The following is a 12,392-nucleotide window of genomic DNA, read 5'->3' as shown; positions in this document are numbered from 1 at the left end:
CGGTTAAGTGTCTGCCTTCGGCTCAGGGCGTGATCCCGGCGTTATGGGATCGGGCCCCACATCAGGCTTGTCTGCTGTGAGCCTGCTTCTTCCTCTCCCACTCCCCTTGCTTGTGTTCCCTCTCTCCCTGGCTGTCTCTATCTCTGTCAAATAAATAAATAAAATCTTAAAAAAAAAAAAAGACAAAGATCTAGAAAATATAAAAGATTAAGAGACAGAGAACTGAGTGAGAAGCTGCAAAATAGAATCAGAGTCCTAGGAAGATGAGTAAGAGCATTTAGAAGGAAAAACAATAAAAAAAATCATAGCTCTACGAACCAATAGTTAGGAGATCTATAGAAATCTAACTTGTGACAGATCTGGCAAAAATGTATGGAAGAAAAGTAAAGAGTTATGAGTTTTTTTCATATTAGAAAATTTAACTTTGGCCTGGAGAAGGATTTCATAAACAAGTTACAGAGTGCAATAATGTGTCTATGATAATAGTATAACTGATCGTTTTCACCTTATTGTATTCAGGGGCACCCATATTTCAAAAGATAGCACTTAGAATCCGAAAAGAAAATGAAAAACAAAAGAATGTATTTGTAAAATTAAGCTACCAAAGACTGGTATTAAGAACATTTAAAGAAGTTCTATAAATCAATAAGGAACAATCAGAGCACATAATAGATAAAAAAGGCAAAAATACAGGACCAGTAACTTTAAAAGGGAGCAGAGGAAAGTCCAATATAGCCTGTGAAAAATTACTGAAATCTCTTTATTTGCTGGAAGTTCTAAAGTGCAATGTCAGATGATTTGTCCAAGCTAGTGGAGGACTTCAAGGGACCCTTGCAGAATATTGATCTCTTGCACTCTGTAGTCTGAGGGACTTTGGGAACGATTCACCACTTATTTGTGGTGAACTCTAAAGGTGAGAGCCTGTGGTTGCCACTTCCTCTGCCTGGTGGCAGATAGAAGAGCACATCTCCAGGGTTAACGGCCGCACGTCCAGAAGGAGCTGGAATAAGGGTTCATTCATGTTGTTTCAGCTGCAGGTTCCTCAAGAGGGAAGAGAAAATAAAATATTAGCACTTCTGTTTTTTAAGAAGTTTTATTATATAGCATCTAAGTGCAATATATTTATTTATGCTGCTTGGCATCTGCTGGGATTCCAGAATCTGAGATGCCAGAGCTTTGTTCAATGCTGCAAAATTGTCAGCTGTTGCCTCTTTCTTCACCTCTTAGAACTCTCTAGAAGGTTTGACCTCCTCGTTTTCCCTATGTCTTTTATCACATATAGTCCATCTTTGTGCTTCTATTTGGATAATTACTTCAGATTTATATTGTGGTTCCCTAATGCTCTCTTTATCTGTAGCTAATCTGATATTTAATCTGTCCATTGAGCGTTTCGTTCTTTTTTTTTTTCAAGTTCATATTGCTTCTTTTGAAATCTGCCTGGCCTTCTGTTACAGTCTCTTTCCTTTCTCATGTTTTCAATTACCTTTTTTTTTAATTTCTTTGAGCATTGAAGCATTTCTGTGGACTTTTTTATGATTCTTTTATTCTTTGTGCAATATGGATCCATGTTAGATTGAATTTTTTAGCTGTGAATTCATATTTGGATGATTAAGTCATTGGGTATTCTGAGAAATGTAGTTTGATGATATGCTTCCTAAAGAATATATTTTTTGGTTTATGACAAGTGCCCCAGGATATTACTAATACAGAACTACTTTTAATTAATTTCTCAGTTTAGGAATCCCCTGCATCATGCAGGTAAAGTAACTGAACTTCAGACTCTAATGTGGACTAAGCTTTGGTTGTAAGTTTTCAAGAATTTTTTGTACCCATAGCTAAGCCTGAGACAATTTGTCATCTTTCTTTCTTTACGGATAGTGTTCCTTTATGTGTTCCAATTCCAACTCTCCACCTTGGCTTATCGCATCTCCCCGCAAAATTATAATCTGAAACTTGAAGCTTCTGGCTCAAGAAAATGCTTGCAGGACAGCAAGGATCTCGGTGCTAGATTATAGCATTATAGTCTGTGTGTCTGTTTCCTGTTCATTTTGGCCATTACTAGGGTTTTTTCTTATTTTTCTTAGAAGCTCTGCTATGCATTTAAAATATTCATCATACTTTAATATTTTTGTAAAAGAAGTATTTTTTAGGAAATTTAACAAATTCTGTTGCCAAAAGTGGAGCTTCCAGGAAATTTTTTAATGTAAATATTACCTTACAATTTACCAGTTTGAAAATAAGATATTCAGAACTGATTGTAAATAATCTATATAATCATCTAGAAACCTTTTTAGAAAGGAGAATATAAGTAGATTTTTATAATCCACTCTTACGTGTATTCCCTGTATAGTTTCCTGTGTGTTTTTAATCACCTAGGAATTAAGGGGTCTTTACTATTTGTAATCCACCCAGGACCTTTGTGTGTGTCAGCAGGCTGCATTATTTTAGTACCTTGTACCATAGAAACACTGCCATCATGAATGCTTAACTTATTTTTCAGGATACATATGAAGATTTTGACTAAGCCTATCTAGATATTTCTAAAGCGAGCCAAAAGACCTTGGCACAAACCCAATTTTAAGAAAGGCAAACCGTGACTGTGATTTCAGTCCATAGCCGGTCTGTTCTTACATTGACCAGTCATTTTCTTGAATGCATAGAAGAAATGTTCAGTACTGTCTCTCCATATACCATTCCAGGACTTTAAAATGTGAAAGGTTTAGGGGTGCTTGGGTAGCACAGTCAGTTAAGCATCTGCCTTTGACTCATGTCATGATCGCAGGGTCATGGGATTGAGCCACACCTCGGGCTCCCTGCTCAGCAGGGGAGTCTGCTTCTCCCTTTGCCCCCTGCCCCTGGTCCCAGCGTGTGCGTGTACCCTCTCTCTCTCTCAAATAAATAAAATCTTTAAAAAAAATTCTTTAATGTGAAAGACATAAAAGTACGAAATTACAGGTGCAAAGACATTGTCTATTTCTTTTTGTTAGTCATTGCCATATTGCAATGTAGCAAAGGCCCATATTTCATCAGTTTCTAAGATGCATACATTTTTACATTTTAATGTCTATGAAATTGGGATGCATCTTGCACTCGATGGTGTATAAAATTGAATTGCAAATATTTTTATTTCCTAGTGGTAAATAAAATACAAAAAATGCATCTCATAATTAATGGCACTTTGTATTTGATAAAATATAATATTTTTATTTTTTAAATCTGACTGGCAAATATCCTTGCCTATTTATTATTCTGAAGAAGTGACTATTCCCAGGGATACTTTTTTCCTGAACAAAACGTTACTGGAATGTTGTGGTATTTTATTCATAAGTGAGCCACAAAGGCAAATTAAATCCAAAAATGTGTCCGTGCTCGTATATATTATCTAGTATTTCCCGTATATTATGCTATTTGTAAGTGCTCCTCATATTTTAATACTTGATTACTCCTCTGTCATAGGGTTTGTTTAGATCAAAGACAAGGATAATAAGTCTTTGAAAGTTGAAAGATCATAAATGACGTTTTGAAGATGTATTTGTCTCTGACAAATTCAGCAACTTAGACATACTAACTCAACATATTTTAAGATTGTGGTTAAAATAGAACTATCCATCTGACACATACACTGTTTAGGAGGAGTCAGATTACAAGTGCTGTTACCTTTGAGGTATTATGTGCTTAACAATGATATTCAAAGAAAAGTGTGTGAGCAATAAGGTAGAAAGCATCATATTTATGGGGAAGAAATTTTGATGATCTTTTATCAACATCAACAAACATAAATTTAGCCCAAATTATGTGTAAATATAGCTCTGTGCTCTTCATACTGGAAAAAAATTTAACATTTGGTTCTATGTTACACTCCAGAAAAATACAGACTAGCAGTTGAGAAGATAGTATATGAGAGGTGATAAAAATTACTAATTTGGAAGTGTTTACAGATTTTCTTGTCCTACTGCCTGCCAAAGACTCCTGTATTTTACAGCCCTTATCTGTCTACTCCCACAATGTCTCAAAAATATGAGGCTAGTGTATCCCTCCCAGGCTGGCTCCTACACATATCTTAACTTTTGCAAAAATAAAATGAAAAGGAGAAAAGTCACACAAATCAAGTGTAGAATTTAATGATTATAGGCAAACACGCTTTAAACCACCACCCAGATCGAGAAACCAAACAAACCTGCCAGCCTCCCTCGCCCTTCCATGTACCTTGCTCCCATTCTTTTCTCTCCCCCTCGATATAATGACCAGATTCCTCTAGTAATCATTTCCTTGCATGTTATTGTGGTTTCATCCCATGAATGTTCATCTCTAAAAACCATAGTTTAGTTGTGCCCATTTTTATGTGTGTTAACATGTCTTTTAATTTACAGGTTACCCTGCAGCCCTTTAAAGAGGTGCTCATGGTCTAGATTTTGCTGATTGCCTTCTTATGCTGCAGTTCACATTCTTCTGACAGAAAAAGGTTTCTTTTGGAAATTCTCACAATAATTCAGTTTTTAGGGTGTTTTTTGTTGTTGTTACCCTGTAAGTCATTTGCTCTTTACGTCTAAAAGCACAAGGAATTTTTGCTTGTCTTTTAAGGCCCAATAATTTTACAGAAATATGTCTTTTTTTTTTAAAGATTTTATTTTTATTTATTCGACAGAGATAGAGACAGCCAGCGAGAGAGGGAACACAAGCAGGGGGAGTGGGAGAGGAAGAAGCAGGTTCATAGCGGAGGAGCCTGATGTGGGGCTCGATCCCATAACGCCGGGATCACGCCCTGAGCCGAAGGCAGACACTTAACCACTGTGCCACCCAGGCGCCCCTACAGAAATATGTCTTGATGTTTGTTCTGAGTTGATATTCTTAGGTATGTGGTGTACTTTTGTCAATCTAAAATTGTCAAGAGGTAGGAATTAAGCAAAAGCATTTATTTGGGAACAAAGAATTCTCATTTGAGATACACAGATTTGGGCAGCAGTCCAAATAGTGTCTCCCTAGGGAGCAAAAGTCAAGGGTTTTTAAAGACAAAAAGAGAATGCCCATATAAGTTGTTTACAAAGAATATTGGTTGATGATGGGGGCAGAACACTAATCCTGCCTAACATAATTAATTGCTAAGACTATCACTAAGCAAAATTCTCTTAATGTAGCAAGTGACAAGTGTTCTTGCAGAGTCCTTGATCTGTGGTTTGGCCCAATTTAAAAGTTCGTGGTTCCACGTGTGAAGTCATGTGTAAGGCTTACTCCTTAATGACCTCCTGGCTCCATTTTAAAACACCTTGATACACGTGACTTCATTTTATTTCACCTTTCACATTTTGAATACCTAATTTCAAATCTTTATATTTTAGGAAAGCATTCTTGAATAATTGATTCTAGTATTGTTACTGTTCTTTTGATGGTTTCTATACTTCTTTAAGAACTCTATTATAAATATGTTGGGTATTCTTTGTCTGCAATATTTGTTATGTTCTCTCCAATGTTTTTACGTTTATTTCCTTTTGATTTTTAAAGACTGCCTCTTTTTCATTTTCATTTATTAAGGTCTTGCCTGTTATGTTTATGTGTTCTTGTGCTCCTTCTAATTTAAACTTCATTTCTGAAATAATTTTCTTCTTTAATTCTTTTCTGAATTTTGTCACTTTGTTTTTGAGCTAAACTCTCATTCATGTTGTTCTTTCATTTCTTCAGTTTCTTTTTTCAATGTCTTTTAGCTCATTTTAAAATACTTGGTTATACTTTTGATCTGTTTTGTGAGCTTTGTCCTTCTGGTGTGCTTTCATTGTCTGCAGGAATGGTGTTCTGCCCTTTAATATCCTTTCTCTTATAATAACAATATAAAGAATTTAACCTTAGTAATTTTCTTTTGCCCACTTTAAAATAAAATACTGATTTCCCTGAATTTTTCAAAGACGGCTGTGTTCAGAATATTTTTTCTAGCTTCACAGCTCCCTCGTAGGTGGTTGACTTGTAGTATTAAAAAAATATAGTGACTTTCCCTCTGAGAGTTCCTGGTTCTGTTCCTGCCCCCTGCTTTTTTTTTTTTTTTTAAGATTTTATTTATTTATTTGACAGAGATAGAGACAGCCAGCGAGAGAGGGAACACAAGCAGGGGGAGTGGGAGAGGAAGAAGCAGGCTCATAGCAGAGGAGCCTGATGTGGGGCTCGATCCCATAACACCGGGATCACGCCCTGAGCCAAAGGCAGGCGCCTGACCACTGTGCCACCCAGGCGCCCCCCTGTCCCCTACTTTTAACTGAATCTTCTTTATCTCTGTGACCCTCTCCTGCTCAGCTTCTATTTGACTCCCAGCAGTTTCCCTTCAATATGGGGCCCTCTTAGAATATAGTATTAGCTAGTTGATTTTAAGAGTCCACAGGGCCGGTCCCCCTGGTTGGTTCAGTTGGTTGAGTCATTAACTCTTGATTTTAGCTCAGATCATGATCTCGGGGTCATGAGATTGAGCCCCACATCAGGTTCAATGCAGAGTCTGCTTGGGATTCTCTCTCTCTCACTCTCCCTCTGCCCTTCCCCCTGCTGGTGCTATAAATAGATAAACAAACATATACATACATCTATCTATTATCAATCAATCAATCATCTATCTGTCTTTAAAACAAAGAGTTCACAGGGCCTCCACATTTCCAGTCTCTGTAGGCTTTACTAGGATGTTTATATTCATCCAGTTTGGGATAAAAATCCTCCTGGGTTTATGTGTTGTTAGCCAGTTGTGAATATTTGTTGGCTGTTTTGGAGTTCTCTTGTCTTCAGGTCTGTCATATATCCCACTACTTTCCTTTGTTTCTTCCCATATATCCAGTGATGCCATCCAGTGCAGATTCATGATACTACCTTGAAATCTAGTTTTATCGTGTATGTTGTCTGTGGGGATTTTTGTTGTTTTTATCTGTTTGCTGTGTCTCCTGATTCCAGGAGTTTCAAAAACTATGTCACCGGGGCGCCTGGGTGGCACAGCGGTTAAGCGTCTGCCTTCGGCTCAGGGCGTGATCCCGGCGTTGTGGGATCGAGCCCCACATCGGGCTCCTCCGCTATGAGCCTGCTTCTTCCTCTCCCACTCCCCCTGCTTGTGTTTCCTCTCTCGCTGGCTGTCTCTATCTCTGTCTAATAAATAAATAAAATCTTAAAAAAAGAAAAAAAAAACTATGTCACCAACATGTCCACCTTCCCCAAATCCTCCCGTTATTATTTTCTTCTGGTTTCTAAACTTCTGTGATGTAGAATAGGGAATAGACCTAGATGAATGGAACCAGAATTACAGTGGCTTGAGGAGAAGGGAAGAAATCTTAGCCAATATATGTAGGAAGATCTGGGAGAGAACAGAGGAAAAGGAAGTAAAATCAGATTAAGGATTGAGAAGGAATTTTGAAAAGGTTCTGTAAAATGAAATGCCCTGGAAGAGGTTATGGCTTAGAGGATTCAGAGGCGATAAAGGGAATGCAAAAAGTGTTGCTTACATGTATAAATTGGCTTCCTTGTACTATCCTTGATGAGAAACAAGAACAGAAACACTTTTTAATTACTTTTGCAGTTGAACTCCATGTTTTTAACTGACTTTTTCAAAGACTGAATTCCACGGGTCACAGCTTCAATATAGTAAGAAATATGTGTGTCAAAGTTATACCTTTCGGAACAAGTAAGGCAGGAGATGTGCAATGCACAATATATAAAGGGGCACCTCGGTGGCTCAGTCAGTTAAGCGTCCGACTCTTGGTTTTGGGCTCTGGTGTGATCCTCAGATTTGTGAGATCGAACCCCACCTGGGGCTCCCTGCTTAGCGCAGAGTCTGCTTGGGTTTCTCTCTCCCTCTCCCTCTGCCCACACACATGCACACTCTCTCTCAAATAAATAAATCTTTAAAAAAACCAAATATATGTAGAAGGAACTCCAAAATTTAGTATTTGTGAAGAGCCTGCTATACACTGAACACCGACATATATTTATATTAGTAAAATTCTGAAGTGAATTGTTACCACAACATTCAATCATTACTCTTTGTAATATCCTTCCTCCAGTGGATTGATAACAATGATAAACATTTATTGTAAACTGTAAGCTAGACATCATACCATGTGCTTTACAGGCTATATTTCATTCAGTCCTCACAAGTTTATGAGATTGACTCTATTCTTATTGATAGTTAGGGAACCAGGGACTTAGGCTGACTACTTCCCCAAGCTCACATTGCTGTTAAGTGGCATAAACACTGATCAGAACTTATGTGTATCTTGTGTAACTGTCTTCAAACCCAGGTTCTTAATCACCACACTGTTGTTATTAGATGTGATAAATGGAACCCAAGTCTTCATCTGTTAGCTATTAACCCTCAAATTTGGGCTGACTCTGTTTGTTTGCACATTCAGATCCAGGTATTTTTTTGCCAAAATTCCACTTGTTTGAAGATTACTTTTGAACAGAATGGGATTATTCTGTGGGCAACGCCATTCAAGGGGCCATATGTTCTTGTTAGAGTCTCCTGGTATGAAACAGAGCGATAAAAAGAGCCAGAGGAAAGAAACCTACATGAAATCAATCTTTGATAACTTCAAGATGAGCCCCCTACAATGGAGTTTGTCAATGTAAAGGTCTTAAATAATAGTATTTTCTGATTTTGAACTACACTATCTCAACATAGAGCTTAGAAATTACTTAAATTTCTTGGTAATTTAATAACATTTTATTCCAGAATTAGAGCCCTGTTTCCTCTTTCACTAACCTGAAAATCTATAATTCCTTTAATCTTTGGGCATCTGCAGTGTGAAAATATTTTAATCTCTTGTACTGCTATCTAAAATTTTAACTATCTATCTGGAATTAACCTCAGTCCATTTTTAAGACTGAATTAAGGGGGCACCTGCGTGGCTCAGTCATTAAGCTTCAGCTCAGGGCGTGATCCCGGCATTATGGGATCGAGCCCCACATCAGGCTCCTCTGCTGGGAGCCTACTTCTTCCTCTCCCACTCCCCCTGCTTGTGTTCCCTCTCTCACTGGCTGTCTCTCTCTCTGTCAAATAAATAAAATCTTAAAAAAAAAAAAAAAAGACTGAACTAAGGACCAATTCTTTTTTTCTAAGGCTTAAATTTGATAGAGTATTCTCCCTGCTTAAAAGAAAAGTCATTTAAAATGAAAGTCTAAGAATGTTTACAGAAATAGGACATAGGTAAAGCAGTGTAAGCCAATTATTATTTTTTAAAAAGTAACAGTTTGGGGGAGAGTAGGGGAAAGAAGATAACCTTATCTTTGTAAAAGTGAATTTTTTCCTGTTAGAAGCCAGCACAGCTGTCTCACGTCGGAACAGGGGAAGCTGCAGGGCTTAGATCAAAGGGCGGTCAGAAGCAGTACCCCCTGATAAATGTGATTGCATCTGATCTCAAAAACAAGAAGACGCCGAGACTGCATGTCACAGACTTGATTAATTTTCAAGTAGGGCAAATACAAACAGGGAAGACTGATGCTCTGATTTTCCTAATTAACTCAGATGATTCATCGTGGTTTAATAGCCGGGATCTCTAGTCTGCCATTACGCAGATGGACAGGGGCTTGCTTTTTGAGAAATGATCTGACAATTAAGATGCACAGGCAGGGCCCTAAGAAACCTGGTTTTCAAAGGACTCTGCTTCCAGTGCTGGGGTTTTTACTTGAATGAATCCTCATCTGGTTCCAGCTCCATACAAAAGAAATAGGCAGATCGAAATGTTCACACTCTGGCTTTCCAAAGGCACAGACAGAAATATTAATGCTAGCTCACAATTTCCACATACAGATTAATTTAACTGACAATTATCAGTGATGTGAATGAACGTTATTGGGATCCGGGGACATATTCTTAGCCTTCATTTGCCCGAACCCTTTCTAATAAACATAAAGGACTAAACTGTTTCTGCAAGAAGTGGCAGAATCTGGATATCAGGTACCACCTGTATGGTTTTTTTTTTACTGCTTTAGTAGACCAGTGGATGTTCTTTCGGCCAGTCTCTCAAATTCTAGATTTTCCTTACAAGAGCATGTGTTGTAAGCCAACATATCAGTCTTTGGGAAGTTCAGCATGCAAAGATCCCTTTTTGTACCTGCAGAAACAACACATTTGTTGAGAATGGAAAGGGCCAGGCTTTGACATTTTCCAGCTTGTTATCTATTTAATTTTCCATCTGCTTCTTTTGCCACTGCCTTCCAAAGGAACATCTGCTGCACATCTGAGAGAAGGAAAGAAGATTGGATTCATGCCACCTGGGTCTCCAAACCTAAACCTTGGGATTCAGATGAAGGAAGGGAAGAAGGCTAACAAATGGTCCAGAAAATGAAATGAGGACAAACAGTCTGTTAAGAACAAAGCTTTATTTCCATTTATTGCAGAGCCCACACGACCAGGCAAGCTGGACCACAGTGTCTGCCATCAGCAAGGGCTACAGGCAGGGAGAGGCAGCTGGTGCCTGGGGGAAGACAAGAGCAGTTTCCAGAGCTCAGACGTGCCCTCTGGTGCCTGAACTTGCAGGTAGTTTCCTGCAGCTCACATATGCTTTAAGCATTTATGAGGCAGCTGCTCCATTTATGGAGCTGGGCTTTGTTCTGGGCATTCTGAAGGCAGAGATGATGACAAGATATACTTTCTACCTTGAAAGAGTTGGCTGAGGATGAGGGAGATGGGCACGTAGACAGCAGATTACAATATACAATAATAAATTCTGCACACTGGCTGGGAGCACAGAGAGGGGAAAAGAAGTGTGTGCCTAAGCCCATGAAGCAAAATGGTGGCTCAAGGAAAGGAGAGGCTCTACAGAGATGGTTCCATGAGTGGAGTCTGGAAGGATAAACAGGAACAGTAGAAAACAAGCTCTTTTTCTCTTTATGATCAAGAGATAACACATAGCAGCCAGTCTTCGTATTGACTCAAAAACCTGAATGTCCCAAAACCTTCGACCCACCCACCACCCTTCTCAGTGTCCAGGCATCAGCGATTCTGTCCAACTTACTAGCTGGTTGTGCCATCTCTTCACGTTATCTGAAGAGTCACTAGTGAGGATAGAAAAGACGTATCACGGGCGCCTGGGTGGCTCAGTCGTTAAGTGTCTGCCTTTGGCTCAGGGCGTGATCCCAGCGCTTTGGGATCGAGCCCCACATCAGGCTCCTCTGCCGGGAGCCTGCTTCTTCCTCTCCCACTCCCCCTGCTTGTGTTCCCTCTTTCACTGGCTGTCTCTCTCTCTGTCGAATAAATAAATAAAATCTTTAAAAAAAAAGAAAAAGAAAAAAGTCGTATCAGAGTGGGAGAGAAGTCTCAGTGTAAGAACCACTTCTTAATTTGCTCCCACTGAGTAGCTGGTTGTTGGATTTTAACTGTCCTTAAATATTGAACTTTGACATCACCAAAATCTTGATATGTAAGACCACAGTAGCCAACCCAATTACGTTTTTACACTTAGGAGTTTCTCTGCAATCGAGTATTGAGTGAGTATCTGGTGTGGGCACCATGAGACACACAAGTATAAGGCATGACCTTGAGTCTAGGAAGCTGAAGTTAGTTCTGCAGTTCTGACATGACAAATACTTAACATTTGACTGAGAAAAGAGTGAGGCTAATGTGAGAACGCACTGCTCGGTAAATGTATGCTTTCTTCACTTTCCAGGCTGTCTACGAATACGTATAAAACTTTATCATTTGCTTTAGTCACAGTGTATACCGAGATGCAAAGGTAATTGGCATAATCTCTGATTACACCAATATGTTGTCTCGGCATTTTAATAATTTTTTTTATTTTTTAAATAAGCTTTATTTAAATAAGCTTTATTTTAAAAATATGCTTTCACAAAATGCAAATGACCAGGGGGAAAAAGTCAAGCACACCTTTTTTTTCTGTGACACATTTTCTTTTCAAAAGAAAGCTTTCTCAATTTAAAAACACATGGAGGAATAATTTTTTGAAGTTTTTATTGCTATTAACTAGCAAGCTATCTGATAAAATTGAACATTTGGTGTATTTTTTACCTTGAATTAACTCACAGAAATCCTTAGGTTATTATAAGCATGTAATGTTTTGGTTTATGGTTAGTTTCTTAGGTGGAGTTTAAAGGCATTAAAATTTTTAGGTTTTAAATCAGATCATTAGATATGGTAGATAAGAGAATTCCTGTGTTCACCTACAAGAATGGACTTAAAGAGAAACTGATGATTGAAACATTCTATGATTTCAAAATAGGAACAAAAGGAGGGTTTCTACGGCATTGGGTGATTGTGCCACCAGAAGAGAAATTCCGAAGTAATTTTTGTCAGGAGGCCCCAATCCGTTATGTCCTAACTTAGGGCTGAGAGAAGCACAGAATATTTTTGAGTTGGAATGTGTGCCTGAGTTACAGTCTGATTTGTAAATGAGAAAACTGAGACCCAGAAAGATTAA

The 12,392-nt window shown here is 38.4% G+C and overlaps 1 protein-coding gene across 2 annotated transcripts in view; it reads left to right on the top strand.

Annotated features, from left to right (window-relative positions):
- Window positions 1-12,392, top strand: part of NECAB1 (N-terminal EF-hand calcium binding protein 1) — a 180,649-nt gene that overhangs the window by 120,889 nt on the left and 47,368 nt on the right. The window lies entirely within an intron of this gene.

Source organism: Ursus americanus, chromosome 9, assembly GCF_024610735.1.
Source record: "Ursus americanus isolate L20-20 chromosome 9, mUrsAme1.1.p, whole genome shotgun sequence".
In the NCBI taxonomy this organism is placed as follows: domain Eukaryota; kingdom Metazoa; phylum Chordata; class Mammalia; order Carnivora; family Ursidae; genus Ursus; species Ursus americanus.
This window is presented reverse-complemented; position numbering and strand designations above follow the sequence as displayed.